We start from the raw sequence: 16896 nt of genomic DNA, 5'->3' as shown, positions 1-16896 counted from the left end.
AGAGAAAATTTTTTTTCTGTTCTCTCCTGGCAGTAGCTTGCATATTAAGCAAGGAACTATCAAGCTGTGACAAAGGGTCTTTTGTAAACAATAGCACTCCGATTGTGAGTCAAGTACCCAGCAAAACACACATGCAAATAAAGTGGTATTTCTGGTTTAATTTACATTTAAAAGATTAGCTAGAGCAAGAAAAAAAGGCACTGTTGCCAGGCAAACCCCAGGAGACAACAGAGAGCCTGCAGTTCAGAGAATAAACACCGGAGGGCACCCCAACACAAGAAAACAAGAACCATGCCTTCCAAGGCAAAAAGGGAGGCGGAGGCACAAATCAAAGGAGCAGACCACAGGCGACAAATGGAAAAAAGAGAAAAGAGGTGGAGCTGAAAGAAAGACAAGAACAGATCAAACAGGCAGCCCATAAAAGAGAACAAGACGCCAAAAATGCAGCCCACCACAGAAAACTACAAGAAGAAGAGGTGGCCCACAAAATAAAACTAGCAGAAGAAGAAGCAGCCTACTGCCGAGAAATGGAAAAACAACAAAAAGAAAGTGAAGAGAGGGAAAAACAGAGAAAACATGAACTGGAGTTAGCGCAGGCTGGGCAGCATGCTCCAGCCAATCCTAACAACCCTTCGCCAATTATGGTTCCACATCCCAAGAAATTTCCCACCTACAAGGCAGGTAATGACACTGAGGCTTTCTTAGAAAATTTTGAAAGAGCCTGTCTTGGGTACAGCATCTCTGAATACCAATACATGGTAAACTGTGGGGTGCTAACACAACATCAGTGTTTACTACTATCACAGTGATGTGGTCTGGAGAAATGAGAACAGGATTGAGATTCAGGCAGTCCTGAGTTGTACTACTGGTTCTGCCACTTAAACACCGTATGGCCTTGGCAAGTTACTTCACCTCTCTGTCTCAGTTTCCCTATCTGTAAAATAGAGGCAATCCTAGTAACTTACCCACCTCACAGGGCTGCTGGAAGGATTAGTTGGTTAATGTCTGTACAGTGCTTTGATCATATAAAAACACAGTGTATTATTATTTAAATTTCTCCCCTTGGATCCATGAGTCCTTCTCTTCTTACGTGTGTGGCTCCCTCACTGACATCAATAGGGGTAAAGCACTGTGGAAGAGAGGGTCACTTTTTGCCTTACATTTTCGAGAAACAAAAAGGCTACACAGCTGATGCCCTCTGAGAATCTGAAGTGCCACTAGCCTGTTCTATAACCATCTGCCAGACTGCTTGATATACCAGCATTAAATGCCGCAGGGGCTAATCTGGCCATTTGGACACTACAGTAATGAACATCCACTTCACTGTCCATGCAGTCCTTTTTCATTCTTAGTCATTAACCTGTTAAATAGTAGCATTATCACATTCAGCAAATGATTCTTAGAACACGACCTGTGAAAGTTAGCTACCTGCTCCCAGAACAACAGCCTCATAGTATTAAGAACAGTCAATCATTGAGAAACGAATGACTAGAAGATCTGATGACTGCAAAATCCCCTGCTAATAAAGAAAATAACTTTAAAGAGGCACCGAGCTGTCCCTACTGTGTTACATTAATGAAGTTGTCTATATAGCATTTTAAATTATACTCAGCACATTCTCAAAGCCTTAAGAGATTTTTTTCACACTGTCTTTTCCGTGATGTACTCATCTCAAAAATGTACTAAACTGACAGGCCTCCACAACAAAAGCTACCACATCTGAGAACCATCCAATCTGGCTTTAAAACACCCTCTTATGGTAGGAGACAGAAATGTTTTTCAGCCAGGGCAGAAGAGGGTGGCAGAACCCAAGAAAACATTTCTTAATGCTAAAGAGGCAAGATGGGTGAGGTGATATCTTTCATCAGACCTACATCTTAATGCTAAAGATTTTAAAGAAATCCATGAAAAGGCTGTGCAGAGACAATGTGTATATTTCACTCATTTTCATACAAATGAGCAAATACTGGGAATGTTTTCTGGTGGATATCTGCTGCAATTCAACAGTGGATTTTGATTTGTGTTCACACACCTTTTAGGTTTGCTTTCTGAGAGCCTTCAAGCATTGGCGTGTCACGTGTATGAATACTTGCAAAAAGCAAATGTTAAGCTCAAATGCTCACAGAAAGAAAATTTCAACTTGTATATTCAACTGCAGTGTTCTCAATTTGGAATTTGCACTGTGTCAGTTAGTCAGGGCTGGATCCGTAGGTCCTGATTCTTTCTTATACAAATGGGTTTAACACCACTGTAACTCCATTTAAATTGTGGCATTAACTCCTGAAATATACCAGAGTGAGATCAGAATCAGACCTATACATGTTTCATCCTATTTTTCCCTTCCCCCATTAGTTTTTCCTTATGCAACCATGAATATAATACATTCCTAGCAATGTTTAAAGAAGTACTTTGTCTTGCTATTGCACCTTCCTTCTGACATTTTCAAAAGTGGCTAAATATTCTGGGTGTCTCAACTTTTGGGTGCCCAACTTGAGACAATTTAAAGGGGCCAGATTTTAAGAGCACATGTATGCTGCACTTTCTGAAAATCCATCCCCTTTAAAATGTCTCAGGGTGCCAAAAAGTGAGGCAGAGAAAACAAAATCACTTTTTGAACATGTAGGCCAGGGGTCGGCAACCTATGGCACACGTGCCAAAGACGGCAAGTGAGCCAATTTTTAATGGCACGCTGGAGCCTTCCAGGACTCCAGCGTGCCACTAAAAATCCTGCCAAGCCCGGCGCGCTCTCCTCTGCCCTCCACTTCCCCTGCGGGGGCAGGGAGCAGAAGCATAGCCATGTGCACGGGGTGGGCAAATGGCCCCACTCTCCCAGCACGGCAAGCCGCTGGGTCCGCGCTCCCAGGCTGGAGCGCGGGGCTGAGCACAGAAAGCTACTGGCCCCTTCCCCGCCTTCTCCCCCCCCCGGAGTCCTGCCGCCGCGTGCAGCACTCTGGGGGTCGGGGCTGCGTGCTCCCGCGGGCAGCGTTTGGCTCCGCAGGGAGGCAGACACGCTCCCCACTCAACCGGAGGGGCGGGGCTGTGTGCTCCCGCAGAGCAGCGTATCTAGCTCTGTGTGGAGCCTCATGGTAAGGGGCCCAGGGCTGGGGGGGTCGGATAAGCGGTGGGGGCAGTTAGGGGACAGGGAGCAGGGTGGGTTTGATGAGGGGGGAGTTAGAGGTGGGGGGGTTGGATGGGGCATGGGAGTCCCAGGGTTTGTGATGGGGCAGGGGGTGAATAGGGGTCAGGGCAGTCAGGGGACCGGCAGCAAGGAGGGTCCTGGGGGGGAAGTTAGGGTGGGGGGGTCTCTGAAGGGGGTGGTCAGGGGACAAGAAGTGGGGGGGTTGTATGAGTTGGGAGTTCTGGGGGTCCTGTCAGGAGGCAGGGGTGTGGCAAGGGGTTGGGGCAGGCAGGGAGTTGGGGAGGTTGGATGGATCGGGAGTTCTGGGGGTCCTGTCAAGGGGCAGGGAGTGGTTGGATAGGCATGGCAGTCCCGGGGGTCTGGGTGCTGGCCTAGGTGAACAGAACCCCAGACCAGCAGCGGGCTGAGTGGGCCGGCAGCGTAAGATCAACATTTTGATTTCATTTTAAATGAAGCTTCTTAAACATTTTGAAAACCCTGTTTATTTTACAATACAACACTAGTTTAGTTATATAATATATAGACTTATAGAGAGAGACCTGCTAAAAAACATTAAAATGTATTATTAGCACGCGAAACCTTAAATTAGAGAGAATAAATCAAGCCTCGGCACATTGCTTCTGAAAGGTTTCCGACCCCGATGTAGGCCATTATTCTCATTTTTACAGATGAAGGAAATGAGGCTCAGAGAGTCAAAGTAACTTGTCCAAGGTCACACACAATTAGCATGTGACAGACCCAGATCTGAATTTAGATTTCCTGATTGCCAGTCTTATGCTTTAATTACTAGACTAGAGTTCCTATAACAAAATAGTTGGTACACACGGGCCCAAATTTATTTTAACAGCAATTTTGTTGCTTGCATTTCCTTCAAGGACAAACTATTGCAAACAGAGATGTTTGTGTCTTATAAATTAAGAATAAAATTTCACTGTTCACATGATTTGTAATATATTGGATAGTCCAAGAACCAAACTCTGAGCTTTGAGAGATGTAGGGTATATTTCTGAAGCACTCTAAGCAGCTGATCAATAGCAATTCCCTGCTTTCTGAAGAAAGGAACTTCTCCTATTTGCCTTTGAAATAATGGGCAAAATTCCTACCGATAGGAATGAAGGCAGGATTGGACCTAAAATATTAATACTGACAAAAAACAAGGCAAAGCAGAGTGCAAATTAATCCTGTAGATGAAACTAAAACATTTTTTTCAGGAATCAGTTTGCAATAGCTTTCCTTTAAAAAAGGTTAAGTATATGAGCAACATTTGCATATGATGTATCTTAACCCTTGAGTCTGTTGGGATACACATGGTATATAGCAAGTAAAAAGGCATGTATTTGTTTAATTTACAGTAGAAATCCATAATGTTCATTTGTTTTTGTTTTAAAACATCCATCTATGAATAGTCATTCCCCTTTTGACAGATCAGTTCTGTTGTTCAAATAGCTTTCTACTGTAGGTCAAGCAAACTCATAAGCAGAGTGATAAATTGGCATGTGTACTGGTGTCATTATAAAATGTGATTTCCTTGGGGGAAAAAATTAATACAAGCAATTCACCTATTTTACAAATGATTGATTTATTTGTATGAGAACAAATGAAATGACCTGTTTGGGCTGCACTCATATCACAACCCAGAGAAACATTCCCCAGAATTTCTTCTAATTTAAAAGTATTTCAGATCCACAAACATTATAAAGAACGGCGGCAGCTTAAGCTATATAGTACTGAGAGCCTTTAGAATACACCCCACTCTGATATCTATGTGCCTGATCCAAAGCCCACTGAAGCCCATGGGTGTGTTTCTGTTGACTTCTGTAGGCTTTGGATCAGACTCTGCGAGAACTGAAGATGTACACCATCCCTCACGAAACACTCCACACTTTGCAGAATCAGGCTATTATGGTATTAGGTTAAAGCAATCAGCATAGAATTACAAATATGCCCTAGCAAATGCTCTGTAGCATACTGGTAAAATATATGCAGTGCTTCTGTAGTGTTTTTAGCGGTAATATGCACCTCCCTGTTAATTGGTAGGTTTTGGAGCAAGAAATGGCAAATCGTGCATTAATGTCAAAAATCACATATGTGAAACATCCTTCTGTAATCATGGGCCAGCAAACACATTTTTGTTATTAGCAATTACACACAACTATGATAATTATAATATTGCCTCTACTAGTATATTTAGGGCACCATAATTTTGCCATATTAAAAACAGAAGGAAAACTATAATTATAAAAAAATACATATAAAATATCAGTTCCCTTGCTTCCTGTTAGAAATGTATTCAATGATACATTTTTTCTACTTCAGCCCTCCGACAGCTGACTCACGCTGCTGGTATAATGAGAAATGGTGGGAGTTAAAGGGTTAAATGTATTTTTTTTTTTAAGATCTGGTAATGTGGCAGTGATACAGATGGTCATTTAGAAGATATTTGTCAAATCTCCTTGATAACGAAAAATGGCAAAACTGAAGAATTAGACAGGACTAAAACTGACATGGAAAGTCAACACAAGGAATCAAAATGCATTACCCTTTCTAGAGGAACAGATTTACTTGTGTATGCATGTATTTATAGAGTCCTAGGGTCAGATTCTTCTCTCTGATTTGACCTTCTGAACACTTGGGTAAATCCAGCGGCATCAGCTGAAACTCAGATGGATTCACATCAGTAACTGAGAACTGAATCTGGCTCATCGCCATTAACCTCATTAAAAACATTCGGCTGATATCATATACCACAAGACTGCAGTAGAACCCCAAACTGAATTATAATCTTATTAATCGGTACAGGTGTGTATATTTCTTCACCGTCATTTTCTTCCTACCATCATCATCATCACCACCATTTATAAGAAATATAAACTTTTCCAAACCTTTCTGTTAAAGAATAATATTTGAAACTTCAACTTCACGAAAATGTTAATGCAAAAAGAGTAGGATTTTAGGACCAGATTTTTAAAGGTATTTAGGGGTCCAACTCCCAAGGAAATACCTTGAAAAGTCTGGGCCTCCGAGCCTATGACTAAACTACCAATGCATTTAAAACTCTTGAGCAGCTATTGACTGAAAAAGAATGTTGTGGCCAGACTGTTGATCAATTTGAGCTCTGTTAAGTTACACTAGCTGAGGATCTGGCCCAATAACTAACCATCGCTTGAAACAATAATAAAAGAATAACTGAAAACCTAAGTGTTCCCCAAGTACACAGCCAGAATAGTCAGTTTGGTCAATGCCAGAAGAGCATTCAGCTTCCAAAGGAACAGTGAAACATCCATGATTAATTATAGGTAATAATTGAAGATATACCAACCTCCTAGAAGTGGAAGGGACCAGGTCATTGAGTCCAGCCCCCTGCCTTCACTAGCAGGACCAATTTTTGCCCCAGATCCCTAAGTGGCCCCCTCAAGGATTGAACTCACAACCCTGGGTTTAACAGGCCAATGCTCAAGCCACTGAGCTCTCCCTCTCCCTTAATTACTTTGTCCCTCTTTTTTTCATTTGGATTAGAATCCGACCTCCTTTCTTGCAGAAGATGAGATACCATATCTATCATTAGCACTGAAGAAAAGCTATAAAACTTTAATAAATGCTATTCTTTTTAGGACTACAGCATAACAATACATTTCAGATGAGGCATACACAGATCATTCTGTTGGCCCTTTTAAAATTTAAATTGCTAAAATGTGCAACAAAGCCCTGTTGTAAAGATGAATAGTGTGCACAGTTTCCATTCGGGTAATGTATTCAATCAGTAAATGTTGCACTGGGGAATGGTATCTTTTCGTTACCTGTCCATCCCCTACTCTCATCATTAAGAAGTTAAAATATTGATGGCCTTATCATTTAGGACCTCATCCAAAGTCTACTGAAGTCAATGGGAGGTGCCCTTGGATCAGGCCCCTAGTACACTGCAAAAGCATTTCTCTCTTTAGACCATCGACTTAACACTCCCGTGACATTTGACCTCATAGTTGACATTTCATTATAACGTCCGCTGATTCCTATTTGATTATGGTTGCAGACAGCCATGCTCATGACTGAAAAGGTGATTAGGAAATTAATATAATTACATTCTTCAGGTCAAAATGGAGTTCCATTCCAAAATGCTAAAGAAAAGTGGCAAAAGACAAAGGAAAACCTAAAAAACAGACATTTAAAAATGCTTTAGGATAAGAAAGGAGACAAAAATAGCACTGATAATGCAAGGGGCCCTGCCATTTTAGCTATGGAGAATGACTATCATCATCCAAGATCAGGAGAGGGCCAGTAACTTCCAGTCCTATAAATCTGCCTTCAACTATGGAGGAAAATGTTAGAAACAACAATGAGACAGGACAGGGCAAGGTATGGAAAGTTGTGGTCCAATTAAGTATAGACTTCACAAAAAGAAGAACATGAGTAAATACTTTGGAATGAAGGAACAAGCAGGAGTTGACAGGATAACACTATGAATATAATGTATGTGGACTTCAGGAAAACTCTTACTGCAGTGCAATGCAGCAGCCTCATCTGCAAGGCCAGTAAGTAAGAAACAGATGGTTATCAAACTTGGGGGTGCTTTGGGGCGATAGTTAGGGATGAAAGGTTGGTGGCTAGATGGGCGAGTGCTTTGCTGAGCTACATTTTTGACAATTTATGGCCAGGGAAGCTCACATCTGACTTTGCTCAAGAGTAGGTCTGCCAGCTCTAGTGTCCCCAGCGGGGTTTGCATTTCAGCCATGGTGAAGCAATGAGTCTTGTACATAAAGTTCTATTCTTAGCGTAGATCCAGAGTCACTCTATTGACAACTGTGGAGTTACACCAATGAGAAACTGGAGGGACTGAGTGGGAGGTGTCTAGTCCACTGTCTTTAGAGCAGCTCATAAATCTTTAAGATGAAAGATGTTTTATGAAAGTAATATTGGTATCATCACTTGTGTTACACTGCTGGTAAGGTGTTCCTTTAAAAAAGTTTTTGTTTAAGATAAAATAGAGACAGACACTAAAAGAATGTTGGTGATCTCTCTAGCGAATGAAGCATCTAGTCGTACACTCCTGTGTGGCCAACAGTTCACTGATCTGAATGGGACTTGTGCCCAGGCAAATACTGCAGCATTGGGCCCAAAGGGAATCAGTTACAAAATACAGAAATAAGGCCCCAGCACAGCAAAGCACTTAAGCACAGGCTTAATTTTAGCATACTCTTAGCTCACAGAATTTAAAGACATGCTTGAAGTTAATAAGGAGCTTAAGTGTTTTGCTAAATCTGAGATTAAATGATCAAGGCGCAACTATTTCAAATAATATTACAGAGAAGCAAGGGAGAAATTCAACAGATAATATTTAGTGGGGTACCATTGCTAAATAAGAGATGTGGCTAAACTAATTAGCTGCACAGCTTCTTCTTTCTCTGAAATACCTTATGTTCCTGGGCTCAACTGCAAAAGAAACGACTAACAAATTGTAAAAACAAATTCCCAGTTCGAATTTGGTTGTATAAGAATCTGACCCTGCTCCCACTGAAATGAATGGCAAACTTCCCATGGACCTCCATGGCGCAAGATCCGACCCTAAATGATGTTTTAATTAAAAAGGAGCCACAGTACTAGTTACTATGCATTGGCTGCACCTTATCAGTACAAATAAAAGAGTCTATTAAAAATTGTCTTTTTTTTTAATAGAGAGAGATTTTATTTTCTAAAGGCTGGTCTATGCACAGCTTTTGTGTCACTTTACCTATATTGGTGAAGAAACACTTAAAGAGGTACAACCCCTTAGTGTGTATGCAGTTATACTAGTATAAAGGTGCTTATATTGACATAGCGAATTCCCCTAAATTTAGATATAGTTAAAGCAGCACAAAAGCTGCATGCAGACCAGGCTTAATTTGCCTTAACAATACAGTGTTACGGCTGGATCCAAAGCTAATTTAAGTCAGTGGGAGATTTTCCATTGACTTCGAAAAGCTTTGGATCAAGTCCTTACTGCTTAAACCTACAGCTGCATGTTTACTCTCAGTTTTAGGGAAGCCGCTCTGAAAAAAAAAATCAGTTCTTTTTCTCACTAAAGAGAAAGTCCTCAGGGTGATATTTTCGAGAGGACTCAGCATCAGACTAGCTTTGCCCCCACTGAAATTAATGGTAAAACTCCCAAGGAGTTCAGTGGCAACAGCCCTAGGCTAATACTAAGCACTTTTGAAAAACCTACCCTTCTATTCGCTCCAACTGACACAGTAAGTTAAATAATATTGATCTGATTTCTTCAAGGTGCTAGGCCCCTATAGTTCTCATTGAGTTCGAAGGGAGCTGCAAACAGAGTTCAGCACCTTTGAAAAATCTGGCCATCTATTTTTTTTCCTTTTCTTTCTTTCTTTCTTTCTTTTTTTTTTTGGATGTGTGTCCGTCATCCCTTTACAAACTGAGTCTCCTGAGTCATCTCAGTCATTGAACACGCACGGACTGTCCTCCTGGCTGACCTCTGTCTGCACTATGCAGAAGTACCAACACATTTTTTTTTAAAAAAATGCTTCATTCTAGTTTTCACAGCCTGCATCTCTTGGCAATGGGATGGGACATTGTGGAACTCTATTTTGGCAGCTGTGTGTTTTAAAGGTGGAATACAAGAGTCCCTTGAAACTCCAGAAATGATGCTCCCTTGTCTCTGAATAAATAATAAGACCATCTGTCTGCATAGTTACTCTCATATTTTATCCTCCCCCCATCATTTGGTTTAGATTTGCATTGATGCTGGTGTTTTGTGTTCTGAAGAAATTCCTTCCCCTAATGTTACAAAGAGGTTGCCAAATATTTGGGACCAGGCAGGCAGGGGGCGAGATTTCCCCCTGGCCACGCACACTTCTACTGCAGCATCTTCTTCCTTCTCAGCTAATGCAATTGAACTTAGGAGTCTGGGGTTTCTTTAAAGCCACGCAGTGCTCCTGAAAGATTTCCCAGCCATGTTTTTCTAGCATCTGGCAAAGTATTTTCAAATACGATTCGGGCACCAAAAGACAGTAAAAGCAGCTGGTGGGAGACTGAGAAAGGGTGTCAGAATGTTTGTGGACTTCAAAAATAACTCAGCCCGAGACCAGATTCCTGACTCTCTTCAGAGAGGCAACACTTTCGTTTCTCCCTTCCCCTTTTCCTCTCTCTCCTAACTCCTTTTGCCTTTCCTGTTCTTCTTTTGCTCGTTTTCACTCCGTTTCTCTCCCTGGAGTGGTGTGTTCCCTGCTAAGCACACTGCGGTCTCATCCTCCCCTCCTTGGCAGTCACACATATCTCATGGCCCCTGAACAGACTTGCTGGACTCCCAGCTCTTGCCAGGAAGGGGCTTCAGTCATATCATTCTACCCTGCCAACCACAGCTCCCGGCCAGAGTCACAGTGCCAGTGAAGGATGAAACTGCCCTCACGTCAGCACTGAAGTTTGAGCCACATTTTTTGCCTCTGGCACTGGCCAGCAGGGAAAAATTACAGTGCTTAATTTGTAACGAAAGAGGTGCCCAGGCTCAATTAGGTTCAGGGGCTCAAGCAATGTTTTCACTTTTATAACTGAGCTGGCAAGCTCAGTGATGGAGGGGCTATGAACTGCCACCCAGAGGTGCTAGGGGTGGAGGGGAGCTATGAACTGCCAAGCCCAGAGGTGCCAGGGCTCAGCCCTGCTAGCACAAATTAAACCCTGGAAAATTACCTTCCCTGCAAGGCACTGGCAAAGCAGAGCTCTCCCCCTACCCCTTTGGTAGGTACATTTCCAAGCCCTGCCTGCTCTGCGTAAAACCAAGCTGGAGCATCTCCAGCCTGGAAGGGACAGCAAACCCGTTCTGTCAATGCCAGTGTCACCCACCCAGTGCAGGCAGCAGACAGAACCCAGCCAGGACATGGGCAATTTCCTGCCAGATCCTGGGTTTGTCCAAAGGCTGGAGCAAACCCAAGGTAAGAGGGGCAGGGGGCTCTCCCTGCCTCCTAGCAGCGCTCTTTGATCTCCCACATCTCCAGCGTAGCTGCCCAGTGCTGGGTTTACAATAGCGACAGTGACACCATGGAGCCAGGCCCATGCTCAGAAGAGGCCCTGGCCTTCTCTGCTTCCACTACACCCCAAGACCCCACCAGCCTACTGGGTCCCCCTCCAATTGCTCCTCTTGGCCTGTCCACTGGCCAAGGGCTCATCTTCACCCCCTGGCCCCACCTGCCGGCTTCTCTCTGCCTCCCAGCCGGACCTCAGTGCCCCTCCAACTCCAGGCAGTCTCCACTTTCCACCACCTGGGGGGCCCCACCTGTCTTCCTGGAGCTGAGCTGCCTGGAACTGGTGCAGAAGCCTAGGCAGTCTCAACCAATTGGGGAAGGGCAGTGTGGAGGGCTTGGCTGGACCCCTAACGGCAACTGGGTTCTGAAAAAGCCCAGCTGAGGCAGCCCTGGCCTGGCTGATCACACCAGTCCTGAGGGGCCAGAGCGATTCCCCGCCCTTGGTCCAGCCCTGGTTGGTCTGCCGGCCGGGAGACAGGGCATGCAGAGTGGGTCTCTGTGTGCTGGGCTGTGAGGGGATGGGAAAGATCTCTGTTAGTGGGGGCTCTGTGTGGGGTGTTGGGCAGCAGTGGTGATGGGCAGGGCGCTGTGCATTTGTGGCACAGTCGGGGGGGGCGCTGGGCATAGTGAGTCTATGGGGGCTCTGGTCCTAGGGAATTGGGGGCGGGGGTGTTCCGGTGTTGGGCAACATTGGCCCACCCGAGAGGGGAAGGGACATGCTGGCAGCACAGAGCCAGGCAGGCCATTGTGCATCTGGCAACTGCTGGTTTGTAAATAGTGCCCTTGCACTGGGCTTGGAAGAGCAGGGCCACCCCTGCCATGCCATGCCCCCGGCCAGCCCCTCACTCCGGGGACCAACCCCCCATGCCATGCTCCATTGCCCCCAGGGGGGCTCACAAATATGTTCCGTGCCAGGCCCACAAAAGGTTAATCCGGCCCTGAGCCTGCCTGGCAGATGCAACTGACCCTAAAGGGGTTGGTCAGGGTGATGCAGAGTGAACATGGGATGGGGGGGTGGGTGCTGAGAGCCATTGAACCAAACTGCAAACCCTGTCTATGATGGAAACCCCTTCAAGCCAGGGGGTGCGGCAGCTCCCCTAGTTCCAGCACCTGTGCATGGGCTGGTGGCGTTCCCCTGGGGGCCCTCCCCCCTCTCAGCCAGTCTCTGGCGCTCCTCCAGCCCCCCCCCCCAGGAGATTGCCTCCACCTCTGCAGGAGTCAAGGCAACGTGACGTGAATCAACTCGCCCGGGGTTTCCGAGCAGCCCAGAGAGAGACGTTCCCGGGAACGAGCCCTTAAAACCGTGACCGCCCCCGCCCCCTGCCTCGGGCGCACTGCAGAGCCCGCTCGCCCCCCGCCCACGCGCTGCGCTCCAGCCCCGGGAAGCGGCCCGGAACCGGGGCAGCCGCGCGCCAGCAGCGCTCCTGGGACGCAGCCACGCGAGAGAGCGGGCGGGACGTGCCGCGGGAGAGCCGCCCTAGGAAGCCGAACCGGCGCTGCACGCCCGGTCCCTTCTCCTAGCCTGCGGGGACGCCCCCTTGCTGACCCCCCCACCGCAAAGTTACCCACTTCCCTTGCAACGGGCCTGGGGCTCTGCTCCCAGGAAATGGCAGGGCTTGGGCTGCAGCCCGGGCAGTCCAGCGGATAGGTTACATAAGCTGGCACGCTCTGCTAGCAGAGCTCTGCAGTGCACAGGCACCGGGGCACAGGCTGCAGGCTTGGACTCCCCCTTCCCCCTCCTGCGGGGGGGGGTTAATTCATATTTCAAAGGGCGCCCTCGCCTGGGTTGTGTTTCGAACAAGACAAGGGCTCTGCCTCAGGACACACAGGGGGCCCAGGACACATCCGCGAACCACAACTACTTCCCGGTCCCTGGTTCGAGCCCCGGATTAGCAATTAACGCAGTTCGGTGCGAGATTGCACCAAGGACAAACGAGCAGCCCGGGGTCACACGCGTGGGCGCGCACACTCGTGTTATGGGGCCCCCCAGCACGGCTCGGCGTGCATGCCCCTGTGTGGGGAGGAAGGCAGGTACTGCTGGACTCAGAAAAGGGGCGTGGGGTGGCGAAGGGGGTGGAGGAAGGGAACTGGCGAGCAATTTGATTTGGGCAAACGGCTCAGTTGCCGGGATGCCGGCGGCAGAGGAAGGTATAAATAAGACCAGGGCGGGCGCATCCCCCGGCGCCTCCCCCCCCCCCCTTGCAAGCCTGCTGCTGTAGAGGTGGGTGTGGAAGGGCGAGCGAGGCAGGGGGACGCCCCCAGCACTTTGCAGCGCATGTCACAGGGACGCTGCCCCCTTTGCACCCCCCCGCTCTGCACCGGTGGTCCCCGCCAGCGTCGCTGTCCCAGGTGCTGAGCTGCACAGACCGGACTCTGCCGCTCTCCGAGGTGCTGAACCGGGGCTCTGCCTCTGCGGCCGAGCGCCGCTGTCCAAGCTGCTCACCCAGCCGCCGCTGCAATGGGCACAGGGCGGCTGACCGGGGATGGAGGCTGCTGACCCCAGGGAAACAGAGGCGCAACCTCCTCCTTATTCCCAAATGGGAGGAGGGAGGCTAATGCAACCTCTCTCTGTTCTCCTGTCCCCCCAGTGCAGAAGAGCCAGCTCCATGGGTGGAAAGGCGCCACAATCAATCCCAGGAAAATAGGGCTTTATAAATAGCTTCGCCCCCTTCCGCGGGCAGAAATAACCAGATGCGGAGGTTACCGCTCTCCTCCCAGCCTGCAGCAGCCTTGCCTGCCCCGTGCCCGGGGCTCTAGGCAGGAGACAAAGGGCTCTGTCCGGGGGCGCTCCCTTACCTTGGCTTCTGCGGAGTCCGGCGGCACGCAGCCCGGCGGCGGGTTCTCCGCTCCGGCTGCGGCTGGGAGGGAAGGACAGTCGCTCCTGACCTCCCCAAGCCTCCTTCTTCAATGGAACCGGAGCTGTGCCCTCATCAAAGATGGCCGTCCCTTCCCACGTCAGCAGCTTTTAATAGACATCTATCAGGGGGTGGGGGGAGGAGAGAAAGCAGGGGGAGGAGGGGTGAGAGTGGTCTGTGGGAGCCTGAGTCGTCGGAGGCTGCTGCTTGCACTGCAATCCTTTGCATTGCCCCTCCGGTTCATAACAGAGAAAACTGGCCCCAGAATTAGCTCCGCAGCCATGTGATGGGCGGTGATCATCCATGTGCAGCAGGCAGCCGCTGCTGTTCTGGGGTGTGTGTGTTTGTGTGTGCCAGGGGGAAGGGGGGGCTGCTGAGCGAAGCTTTGCTTTAATCATTTGTTTGGAGGGGGAGGGCAGAGAGAGAATGCAGTAGTGGTTTGTTTTCGCCAAAGGGGAGGTCCGAAGAGGGTATCCCTGTGAAGTCTCTGGTACTCCATATATGGCCAGTCTACGTGGGCTGCTATTTTTGTATGTGATTTCTTCTTCTTCTTTTTTTTTCAGAGCATCATGTCAGGGGGGTCTCTATGTATTAATCTGATCATTTCCCCCCTGAAAGCAAAACCAACCAAATAACTAGATTTAAAGACACACGACATAGTTGATCATTTGGGGGAAAGCATCATCAGTTAAAACAAACCCACCCCCAGCAGGGATAAAAATGGTTAATCCCTTCCAAGAGAAACAAGGTATTATTTATTATTAATTAATGGAACGATCATTTCAGAGCACATCCTATTTGGAACAACTCTCTTATTTAATATGAATTTTAAAAGTGGAAAACAAAATGCAGAGAAGAGTCCTTTGGTTTCATACAAAATTCTGGCTGTTTTTAAATAAAGTAGTAGGGTCTCCCTCTTGCCATCGACTATAGCACCCATCTTATTCTATACAGATTTATATGATTTCTTATGGAACCAGACAGACCTAAAATTAAAACAAATATAAGACAAGAGGCTTCATTAATTTCCCAGTCTCAGACATTCTTGTAACCAGAAACCATTTGGTAACTGCTCAGTGCACACATTAAATCCTGACACTCAATTCACAGGCTTTTTTAATAAAGTGTGGATAATATTGAGTCAAAATGCAATTCCCAGATTAGGGATAATTCTAGCCTAATCAAATTCATCTGGCATGGCAGGGAAAACCCGGAGAGAGATTAAATGCTATGCAGCTGTATTTGCATCTCCTGTTATGGTTGTCTGCTGGAGTGAGTGGGAGAGAACAGAGAAATGCGGGTGATTTCTCCTCCCATGCTCTGTTGTGCCGCACAGAAAAGCGTGATTATCGATCGTGCCTGGCAATCACAGCAGCTCATACCCCCTCCCACAAAAATATGTCCTCGTTTAAATAAGACATCAAAAGTTTGCTAATTATACCACAAATAATTTCTCAGCCAAGAAGGGCTCTCTAATACATGACAGTATCCAGTAGTCTATGCACACGAAAAACAACCGGTCAGGTTTAAGGTTTGTAAGACTATCATATAAATATATTATGACTGTGTAGATCTCATGAATCCAGTGAAGACATTTTGACAAATATCCCCTTTAAAACTAATTAATAAGAAGATTTATTAACATCAATGCCAATTTTGAAAAGCAAGCCATTTTCCATCCAGTTTGTGTTTGTATTAACATTATCTATTGTTTTGAGTAGGTAAAGATTCCAGATGTCTAGATAAAATCCAGAATGTCAAAAATCCAGAGTCTGCAGATACATTTATTATGGTTTGTAAATTATCAATACAAATCTAAAGTAAAAAAAAAATTAAACAGTCTATTAGGCTTTTTGAAATGAAATTTGATTTCCAATAGAGCAATGCTAATCATTATGAATAATATGCAATAATTAAGATTAAAGAGGTGGAACAAAAGGCAAATTATAAACTGCTGCTTTGCTTAGGTCAGTAGCACTGCAAAATCCTGGTTGGTTTTGGATTCATTCCAAAGAATGCCTTTGAGGAGCATTACAGTCCATTAGAATTAAACCCTGGATGAATTTGGTCTATTATAACAAAAGTAGGGGGAGGGGACATGGAAACAGTGCTGATAGCAACATAAAATTCAGTTTTAGAAAAACTAAAAATGTCCAACAGCAGCCTTTGTGACCCAGGGGAAAGGAAGGGGAAATCCATACAAAATGTGCAAAAAGTGAGATGTCACAGATGGGGAGTATCATTATGCAGACAAAAGCGTTACTACAAGGTCAACTGTAAGAACATTGGATTGGGATATAAAATGAGCTTTCAAGACCCACTGAACCACACACATATTTTAATAAAACAAAGTGAGACCAAATAATTAACTAGACCATGAGCAATGACCAGTGGTCCTAATGAGAGTAACTGTCTTGTGTTTATGTCTAAAGTTATATGGGTAAGGGATACATTATATGTTGTTCTCAAAGGTGGAATAATCTGTTCTGAGAGATACAAGGAGGCAGCCTTTTGCAGCCAAGCACTAAGAATTCTATTGAAAGAAATGCTACTAAGCAAATTTTAGCTGATTCAGGAGCACTCGTCTGATACTTGGTTTTCAAAAAAATGAACAAGTGGGATGCATGCCAGTTTATCACCTCTTTATGATAATACTTAAACATTCATTTCATAGTAAGTATGAGAATGGATAGAAACAAAGCCTAAAAACAAGGTAGCAGGAGAGACAGAAGATAAGAACCGAAATTTGGTCGAAGAATGATTCAGCTCCCTCATTGTTATTCAGGAAAATATTCAACAAGCTGAACAGCTAGAACATGCAGGCACAATCCATGAGTAATGAGAAAATGAACATGCTTTGCTGGATGCAAATGTACATTATATTAATAGGATT

The 16896-nt window shown here is 45.8% G+C and overlaps 1 protein-coding gene across 2 annotated transcripts in view; it reads right to left on the bottom strand.

Moving 5' to 3' along the window:
- Window positions 1-13994, bottom strand: part of SNAP25 (synaptosome associated protein 25) — a 99886-nt gene extending 85892 nt beyond the window's left edge. For both annotated transcript variants that reach the window (XM_050952246.1, XM_050952245.1), the window contains exon 1: window positions 13945-13994. The gene's annotated coding sequence lies outside the window, so the exon portion shown is untranslated. The remainder of the gene's footprint in view (window positions 1-13944) is intronic.
- Between the last annotated feature and the right edge of the window lie 2902 nt (window positions 13995-16896).

Source organism: Gopherus flavomarginatus, chromosome 4 (genome assembly GCF_025201925.1).
Source record: "Gopherus flavomarginatus isolate rGopFla2 chromosome 4, rGopFla2.mat.asm, whole genome shotgun sequence".
Taxonomy (NCBI): domain Eukaryota; kingdom Metazoa; phylum Chordata; order Testudines; family Testudinidae; genus Gopherus; species Gopherus flavomarginatus.
This window is presented reverse-complemented; position numbering and strand designations above follow the sequence as displayed.